The 10,084-nt window shown below is 48.8% G+C and overlaps 1 protein-coding gene across 2 annotated transcripts in view; it reads left to right on the top strand.

Annotated features, from left to right (window-relative positions):
* The first annotated feature begins 9,695 nt into the window (after positions 1-9,695).
* Positions 9,696-10,084, top strand: part of ALAS2 (5'-aminolevulinate synthase 2) — a 44,473-nt gene continuing 44,084 nt past the window's right edge. For both annotated transcript variants that reach the window (XM_036740738.1, XM_036740737.1), the window contains exon 1: positions 9,696-9,830. The gene's annotated coding sequence lies outside the window, so the exon portion shown is untranslated. The remainder of the gene's footprint in view (positions 9,831-10,084) is intronic.

The raw sequence follows: 10,084 nt of genomic DNA, 5'->3' as shown, positions 1-10,084 counted from the left end.
TACTGTATGGTAGGCACTGGGCTAAGTGCTGGGGATATGAAAAGAGGCAAAAGACGATCCCTACTCTCAGGGAGCTAACAACCAAATAGGGGAGACAACATGCAAACGTTTATCTAGAGAGAACTCTAGACAGGATAAATAGGAAATAAGTAGCAGAGGGAAGACACTGGATTTCAGAGGGGTTGGGGAAGGCTTCCTGGAGAAAGGGGCATTTTGGCTCAGACTTAAAGGAAGCCAAGGTCGGGAGGCTGAGTGGAGGAAGCAGAGTGGCTTGGGGGACGACCAAAGACAATGCCCAAGTCCTATTGTATTTTGACTTATTAAATATCTGCCAATGACATTTTAATCTGGGTCACTCCAGCTGCTTTGGCCAGTGAGTTTGACACACTGGCCCCAATGCATAAGCCATCAAAGGATGTGAGCAGACAGTTCTCAAAAAGAATCATGGGGGCAGCTAGGTGGCGCAGTGAGTAGAGCACTGGCCCTGGAGTCAGGAGGACGTGAGTTCAAATCCGAACTCAGACACTTGACACATTTACCAGCTGTGTGACCTTGGGCAAGTCACTTAACCCCAATTGTCCTGCCTTCCCCCCTGCATAAAAAATTCAAAAAAGAAGAATCATAGACTCTAAACAGCCACATGAAACACTGCCCTGAATCGCCCTCTGGCCTTCACTTAAACACAAACAGAAGGGCCTGATTGGCTCATTTCATTCTTTTAGACCCAGCATGATAAGCATGGCAGAATATGAGAGCTGAAAGGGGCCACACACCAAGCCCCTGAAGCCCAGGGATGAACCACCTGTCCAAGGCCACACCTGGCAGAAGCAGAGAGCAGCCTCCCAGCTTCACAATCCATCAGGCCCTTCTCCCTCCTCTGGAGTGCTCGTCTTTAGTACCCCTCCCCGCCCCCCATACAGCTAGGTTTCATTTAACCAGATAATAAATATAGTGATGAACATCTCAGAATTGAGGTAGGTTGGTCCTGGGACAAGAGCTTACTCCTAGACCATGCTCGGTACACTCATCTGTCTGTGTCTTAGCTTGGTGGAAGCAGCTGGAAGTGACGCACAGACTGCAGGGCCTGGAGTTAGGAAGATCACGGTTCAAATCTGGTCCCAGACACTTACTAACAGCTCTGTGACCCTGGGCAAGTCATTTAACCTTTTTTGCCTCAGTTTCCTCATCTGTTACATGGGGCTCATCATAGCATCTACCCCAAGGGTTATTTTGGAAATTAAATGAGATAACAACTGGAAAGTGCTTAGCACAGTATCTGGCTGTTACATGTTAACTTATTATTATGGTTATCTCCTTACTAGATTGTAAAACAACTGTGTTTTATTCCTATTTTTATTCCTAGATCTTCGGAAGAATTGCTAACAGGTTACAGATCAATAAACATTTGCAGTGGCTGTCTGTTTGGGGACCCCAGAAAACAAGGATGATAATTCTTCTCTGCCAGAGTCCTTGTCTAATACATCGTTGTAGTAGGGAGTTCTGGGTTCTCAGTGGCCTGCAAGCTTTGTCAGATTTCACCAAGTTTGAAGTGTCTCTCCTCTGAGGACCAGCATAGTTCAAGGTGGAGAGCATCATTACTAGATGAATTTTTCAGCCATGACACCTCACGAGGCCATTTAAGGCGTGCAGGGGCCAATGGATGGAAGAGATCAGCCATTTCTAAAATTTGCTTTACTCTGTACCTATTTTTTGCACATTGTAGTTACTTGGCTTTGTTCTTACATTCATTACCCTTGCTGAATGAGGAAGCCAAGACACAAGAAATTCTCCAGCATCACCTGTGCATAGAGGGCCCTCTGAGTGGGACCCAGCTACCTCCATTATTCTGGGGTAAGATACATGGCCACATCTTAAACGGCACTGAGCCCTGTGACCAGAATGGCCTTTGTTTTCTTTGAATGACTCAACTTACCTCATTGAGCCTTGTGGGGTGCTGGGGCTTCTCTTCTGGGGCAGGAAGCCTAGAGACCATGCCTGGAAGCAGAGAACTTCCTGTGTGATGAGTCATGGGGCTGGCTGAGGGGAAGTGTTGACTCCAGAGCCACGCCCTATTAGGTGTTAACCTAGGGGAAGGGGCCAACTCAAGAACCAATGGGCCCCAGTCATTCAGGTGGTGCTTGATGATGTCAAAAACTCTATAAGAGGGGAGAAGTCGGCTTGAAGATTCCTCTTTCCTTTTCTGGTTGGTGTGGGAACGGTGGCAAGCGTGACTCTGGGCCAGCCCTTGCTCTCCGGCCGAGCCCAGATGTTGGTAACTATGAATTGTATTGGGTCTGTCTGTTGATATTTGTAATTTGTTTGTATTTTGTTCTGAACTTCATGGTGCTGGTTTTGTTTTCCCCCGAACTAAATGAATGTTCTGAACTTCAGGGTGCTGGCTGTTTGTTCCCCTGAACTAGCTGAATGAATCTGTATTTGGTCTGTCTCTTGATGCTTGTCTGTATGCTCCCCTGAACTAACTGAATGCTAACTGAATGCTGGCGTTTTTCCCCTGAACTAAATGAATGTTGTCTGTATGCTCACTGAATGCTGGATTAAAGTAAGCTGGTCAACCCCTTCACCTTGCTTTCCTTGTTTAAGCAGATAAAAAGAACCTGTGCTTTCCCGGTGTGCCGGCAGCCTCCTGGGTGCTGGCTCTGGGGGGATCTTATGCCCCCACAGAAGCTGCTAGCTGGGTTGTTAAAACATATGGCATAGTCTTGAGCAGGGTCTGGCTTTAACAAGAGAGCATGGAGTTTTGGGGTGCTGGGTTGGTTGAATGTTTCCCTGTTTTTGGACTGCTCTTTGTACTTGAAGTGGCTATGGTTCTGTGGAGCCTCAGGAGCAAGGAAAACAGGCGGGTGGAAGTGCTGGGTGCGGTTTCCCAGGGGCCCAGAGCAGGGGATAATCCCTTCCTCCCAGGGCTTAAGCTGATAAGCCTGGCCCTGGAGGACTGTGCTGAAAGGGCCAATGTCCTGAGATTATATTGTACATGGAGTCTTGAAATAGGAGCAAAAGGGTCTTGCTCCATTGATAGAATAAAGTTGGGAGCTAAGGTATGGGTAAAACGGAAGCCAGATGAAGTCATACTCGGAGGGAAGGTGGCCTCGTGTGATTAATGGAGGAAAGCTTGTACATCTGGGGAATGGCTGGGAGGACAATCCTAGTCTCCATCTGGGGTGGGATCCTCTTGGCTTCCTCAGCGTGTTCCTTTTGAAAAGAAACATTTCCTATCTGAGTTTGGCTCTGATACTGGATCTTTGCATAACTGAAATCTCAACCAAACTGGAGATGATTTTATTTGAAGGATAATAGCCCATACTTGCCTACTCTTTTAGTTCTTTGTTTTGGCTAACTTTGTTGCTAGTTTTGTTTCCTTCAGGCTTAAGTATCCTGCACTTTCCGGTGACTGCTTAAGCTGGTAGCATTCTTGGAATTCCTGTCAGCTGGCTAAAGAACTGACCTCTGGTATGGGACTCTTTGGGGCAGGGACACCTCTACGTTTAGTTTCAGCGAGAAGAAGCTATGGAAAATGAGACATTCACCCCTTACCGCAAGATTTTGAGCCCCAATTGTTTGAAGGGAAGGTATGATGATAGTGTTCTGTGTACTTATTTTGTGTTATCCTTGCTATATTGTTTTATTGTTATGATATTATTGATGCCATGTAATGGATACGAAGATCTAGGGGTGGACATTTGAATTGTTAATAATTATTTAGGGGATGATTGATCGAAGAGATTATCTGGCTGGGACCTAGGGGTGGATCACATTTGAATTGTAAACCAATATTTGGGAATGTCACTGAATGACATGTTTTGCTTTATAGTGAATGATATGTTTTAGTTTCCTGCGTAATTGGATCACAATGTTCTAGGATATATAATTTAATTTAAATTATGATTGGATTGTGCATCCTAGAACATTGTGATGGGTGGAGTGCGTAATATTCCCCCCCACAGCCAGCACCTAGGAGGCTGCCGGCATGCCGGGAAAGCACAGGTTCTTTTTATCTGCTTAAACAAGGAAAGCAAGGTGAAGGGGTTGACCAGCTTACTTTAATCCAGCATTCAGTGAGCATACAGACAACATTCATTTAGTTCAGGGGAAAAACGCCAGCATTCAGTTAGCATTCAGTTAGTTCAGGGGAGCATACAGACAAGCATCAAGAGACAGACCAAATACAGATTCATTCAGCTAGTTCAGGGGAACAAACAGCCAGCACCCTGAAGTTCAGAACATTCATTTAGTTCGGGGGAAAACAAAACCAGCACCATGAAGTTCAGAACAAAATACAAACAAATTACAAATATCAACAGACAGACCCAATACAATTCATAGTTACCAACATCTGGGCTCGGCCGGAGAGCAAGGGCTGGCCCAGAGTCACGCTTGCCACCGTTCCCACACCAACCAGAAAAGGAAAGAGGAATCTTCAAGCCGACTTCTCCCCTCTTATAGAGTTTTTGACATCATCAAGCACCACCTGAATGACTGGGGCCCATTGGTTCTTGAGTTGGCCCCTTCCCCTAGGTTAACACCTAATAGGGCGTGGCTCTGGAGTCAACACTTCCCCTCAGCCAGCCCCATGACTCATCACACAGGAAGTTCTCTGCTTCCAGGCATGGTCTCTAGGCTTCCTGCCCCAGAAGAGAAGCCCCAGCACCCCACAAGGCTCAATGAGGTAAGCTGAGTCATTCAAAGAAAACAAAGGCCATTCTGGTCACAAGCCCTGAAACAAGAGTGTCTTACTGGCCTGGGTCTGCCATGGGAGGGATGAACGGCGCAGCAAGAAGGCAGGGCCCTGAGGATTTCAGGGCCCAGGGAGAGAAGCAGAGGCTGGAGGAGAAAGAGCACCTTACTTACCAGGTCAACTTCTCAGGGCCCCAGTTTGTCCTTTGTTACGTGTGGATAACATGACTTGTCCTGCCTACCTTGAAGAAATGAAATCTACTAAATGGGGGCTACCCAAGCCATTCCAAACTTCCAGTGGCACACAGTCCCCCACAGGGTTATCACAGTTATCAACAGACAAGCACCAGAACAAAGGCTTTACCACCATGATCCCATTTGAACCATCCAACAGCTCAAAGTCTCAGAGGTATCATGGCCTCCATTCTACAAGGGAGGAAAGAGGCCCAGAAAGGGAAAGTGATGTGTCCATGGTGTCAGAGGTGGGAGCTGAACCCCTGAGGTCATCTTGACTCTAAGGCCCGAGCTTCATCCCACTACTTCTCAATGATCTATGCAGACCACTTTGGAGCCCTTCCAACACTATGAAAAATTGGTGTTGTGTTCCTGACAATATCGTGTTATACCAATTACACAATCATGTCGTCATCATCATCCGAACAACCTTTAGCTGGACTACTGAATTTGCATCCACAGTATTTGGCGTGAGGGCCTTTAACGTTTACAAAGCATTCTCCTCATACCGCTCCCCGCCCCCACCCCTCTCTGGGCCAGCTCAGCTGTGTAGACAGGTATCGTTGGAATTTCATAGTTGAGGAAAGAGGAGTTACTTGTCCAGAAGCACACAGAGAAGGTAATAGGAATATGGGACCTCGAGCTTAAAGGGTCCTCACATGCCACCTAGTGCAATGCCCTGATCTGGCAGATGTGCCTGGGTTTGGGCCTAGGTCTTAGGATCCTAGAATCAGATGTTTAGGGCTGGAAGGTTATTGAGCTCAGCCCCATCACTGTATAGATGAGGGGGGTGAGGTGACTTACTAAAATTAGTAAGTGTGTAAAGCGAGACTGAGACCCAGGCCCTCTTGACTCCTATAACACTATGACACTATAACAAGCTGCTTCACATTATCTTTATTCTTAGTCACATGGAGACATCAAAGAAACAGACCAGCCTGAGTCTGGTACACAGCAGGATGAGCTAAGGCTCCAGAGGGGGGACATACCAGGGACAAAGAAGTAAGCCAACTCATGGGGAGCAGGGACCACACAGCAGGAGGAGGGGACAGTGGCTTACCTGGGCCATGGTTCTCTGCAGTGATGATTTCATCTGGGGCAATTAGTGGCACTATAGGAGGAGAAAGGAGCCATGAATGAAGAAAGAGCCACCATACTCCTACTTTGGAAGAAATGATCCAACTGAGGTTTCTGGGAATGGGTCTTTTTGTTGCTAGGCACACACCTGGGGAACATCTGTGGGCTCCAGATGAAAGGGATCCTCGAACTGCAGAAGGGGAGGGATTCCTCACTCAGAGAGGGGACAGGCTCACTTGTATCTGTCCTCCATCTCTCCTGACTAGACTGTGAGCTCACTGAGGAGAGAGACCCTCTCTGATTTCTAGCTGTATCTCATCAGGGCCCAGCAAGAGGCAACCGAGGAATACTTGCTGAGTGGAACAGCAGGGATTTCTCTTCCTTGGCCATCAATCTGATCTTTTCCTTCTCAGTTCTACTCGGCTAAATGGCTCCCTAATGTTTCTGGGCAAGTCACTTCCCTTCCATGGGCCTCCATGTTCACATCTGAAAAATAAGGGGTTTGGACTAAATGGTCTCTAAGTTCCTTTCTATCTTTAAATCCTAGGAACCTTCCCAGTAAAGTTCAAACTTCTTTTTGTGGTAATCCCTGTCCCCTCCTACCTTTTTCAGCACACTGCATCCTCAGTCACTGTCCTTTGTTAGATCTTCAGCCTCTCCCCTATCTACTGGCTCCCTCCTTAGTGCCCCATCTGCATCATCTTTAAAAATCCTTCACCATCATCCCTCCAAGGAAACTTTTCTTCAAAGTTAACAATGGTCTCTTACTTGTCAAATCTGCATTTTTTCCTCAGTCTTCATCTTTCTAAGCCTCTGTGCTGCACCAACATTTGGTGCTGTTCTCACCCTTCTTACATGGGAAGGCACCACCAGCTGAGGGGATGGGCAGGAAAGGCCTGCTAAGGAAAGTAGGATTGGAGCTGTCTTTTTTTAAAGCAGCTTTAAAAACAAAACCCCTTTAGTACCTAATACCCCCTCTTTTTGTTATAATCATTTGTTTTACATGATTTAGCATTAAGGTCAGAGATATTTGAGCTGAGACTAGAAGAAGGTAGAGGGGAGGAGGGAGAGGGAACATTCTAGGCAGTAGAGACAGCCAAAGGTACAGAGGCTGGAAATGGAGAATCATGGGTGAGAAGTGTGACTGGATTATAGAGTATGTAGTACAGAGTAAAGTGTTTAAAAAATTGGAAAGGCAGGAGGGGGTCAAGTCGTGAAAGGTTTTAAATGCCAAAAGTAGCATTTTTAATTTGACTGGGGGGGGTGGGGGGCAAGGGAGAGCCAGTGGAGTTTAAGGGACGGGTAGGGGGCCATAGTGGAGCCCTGGAGTGGAGGATGAACTGGGGAAGAGCTTTGAGGCAGGAGGTGAACGGGCTGGCTAGGCTGCAGCCCACACTCCGCTTGTGGACATTTAAAGCTGCCCAGCCCTAGAACACACTGGCCTCCTCGGTGCCCATCACAGCCAACACTCCATCTCCTTTCCTGATGTCTTCGCCAGGCTTGTGCCCGCGATCCCACTTTCCCCTTTCACCTGCCCTGCTCCCCCAGATCTCTCCTTCGGCCTCGGACACATTTGCTGTGCGAGCTGCTTTGTGTCCGTGTCCCCCGGGGCCCGTGAGCGGGCCGTGTTTGCCCCTCCCCCCGGGCCCTGCCCCGTACCCAGTGGCCGCCGGCAGGGCGATCGAAGCCATCCTTGCCAGCTCTGTCACTTTCCGGAGGTGGGCATGGAGGCCCAGAGCCACGCGCGAACGGCAGAAGCACAGGAAGCCGCGGGCCTCGGGGGCCTCCACCTGGCCTCGCCCTCCATCTCGAGGGGCTCCCAGGACTCGCCGGCCGGCGTAGGGAAAGACCCGGGTAGTTGGACCAGAACGCATCTGCGCAGGCGCGGCTGGCGGGGCGCTACGGGGCGCCGGAGAGGACAGGAGGAAGGGAAGCGGGGAGCCCGAGCCAGACCCCGGAGAGCTCCGGGATCAGCCTGTGCCCCCCCTTTCTCCCCGCCCCGAGACTAGGGGCCCTGGGAGGGGCGAGGCGGGGAGGGACTGGAACCTGCCCCGGCGCTTCACGCGGGAAAGCCGCGGCGCTACTGGAAGTACTCCCGAAACACTCCTGCACTGAGGCGTCTTCGCTTTCGTAGGGGAACTTCCGGTGCCGCTCTAGGCAGCCGCGGAGGCCTAGCGTCTCGGTGGTGCGCCCTCGGTTCTCCCCGCCCACCCAGGTTCACAGCGAGGGTGGAGCGTTCTCCCCGCCTCTCATCGCCTTGGAAACTTCTCAGTTCCGACGTTGGCAAAGGTGACGAAGGACCAAAGTGCTCCATGTTGGACAGGGTTTTTTGGTTGTTGTTCAGTCGTTTCAGTCGCCTCCGACTCTCTGTGACTTCACTGGGGCCTTTCTTGGCAGAGATCCTGGAGTGGTGTGTCATTGCCTTCTCCAGCTCATTTTACAGATGAGGAAACTGAGGCAAACGGGGAAGTGAGGGGCTACGGGCCAACAGGCATAAGGTCGCAGGGCTGTTGAACCCCAAATCACGATCCTAGCTAGCGTTACTTGAGCACTTTGCAAGCAACCCTCAACAAGCCTGGGCCATGGTCCCTATTGTAGTGAGGAGGAAACTGAGGCTGAGTGACTCTAAGGCTGGATTTGAACTCGGGTCTCTCCTGACTCCAGGTCCAACACTCTATCCCCCGCACCATCAGCAGTTACTAAATCTTGTATGCCTTTTGTTGACCAAAGAGAACAAAGAGGAGAGGAACCCGTCTGGACCAAAACAGTTATAGCAGCTCTTTCTTTGTGAAACTGATGGGGTGCCCTTGAATTAGGAAAAAGGCCAAAGAAGCTGTGCTTTGTGAATGTAATTCTATCTAGGACGATGGAGAAAGGAGCCGTGAATGAGATCACACTTTCTCTTTGAGTCCTTCATTAAGTGGGTTCCCTGTCATGCTAGGCAATGGGGGAATGCAGAAAGAGCCACCATACTCCTACTTTGGAAGAAATGATCCAACGGGGACAGGGGTGGGGAGCCTGCAGCTTCAAGGCCACATGTGGCCCTCTAGGTCCTCAAGTGTAGCCCTTTGACTGAATCCAAACTTTTGTTAAAGGGATTTGTTCTGTAAAACCTGGGCTCAGTCAAAGGACCATACTTGAGGACCTAGACGGTTCTTTTTTTGCTAGGCACACACATGGGGAGCAGCTGTGGGCTCCAGATGAAAGGGATCCTCGAACTGCAGAAGGGGAGGGATTCCTCACTCAGAGAGGGGACAGGCTCACTTGTATCTGTCCTCCATCTCTCCCGACTACACTGTGAGCTCACTGAGGAGAGAGACCCTCTCTGATTTCTAGCTGTATCTCATCAGGGCCCAGCAAGAGGCAACCGAGGAATACTTGCTGAGTGGAACAGCAGGGATTTCTCTTCCTTGGGCATCAATCTGATCTTTTCCTTCTCAGTTCTAATCGGCTAAATGGCTCCCTAATGTTTCTGGGCAAGTCACTTCCCTTCCATGGGCCTCCATGTTCACATCTGAAAAATAAGGGGTTTGGACTAAATGATCTCTAATTATTAATACTGCTCTATTATTATACTACAGGAAATGACAAAGGATGGTTTTGGAGAAACCTACAAAGACCTTATGAACTGATGCAGAGTGAAGTGAGCAGAACCAGGAAGAGTTTCTACAATAACAAGAATACTATAAAGACAAAGAATTTTAAAGAGCCAGGCACTGTGCTCAACACAGTAAGCAAGCAGCATTCCAGAGAACCCATGAGGAAGCCGGCTGCCCACCTCCCGGGATGCGCAGAAGGACACAGAGGACACATTGCAGCAATCACTGGTATGTTTTGCTTGACTAATTAAAAACCCCCACAATTTAAAGAAAATTTTTAGAAAAGAAAAACAACTTCCCCACTCCCCTCTCTCTACCACTTTAAGGTTTGCAAAGCACCTTGCTGAGTTCAGCCCTGAGAGGCAGCAAGGGGAAATACTGCTCTCTCCCTTGACAGATGACACAATTAAGGCTGGGAAGGGCAAGGGGCTTACTACAGATCTAAATGCTGAATACCAAAGAGAAAACATTTCCTTCTTTGC

Source organism: Trichosurus vulpecula, unplaced genomic scaffold (assembly GCF_011100635.1).
Source record: "Trichosurus vulpecula isolate mTriVul1 unplaced genomic scaffold, mTriVul1.pri scaffold_70_arrow_ctg1, whole genome shotgun sequence".
NCBI classification, from domain to species: Eukaryota; Metazoa; Chordata; class Mammalia; order Diprotodontia; family Phalangeridae; genus Trichosurus; species Trichosurus vulpecula.
This window is presented reverse-complemented; position numbering and strand designations above follow the sequence as displayed.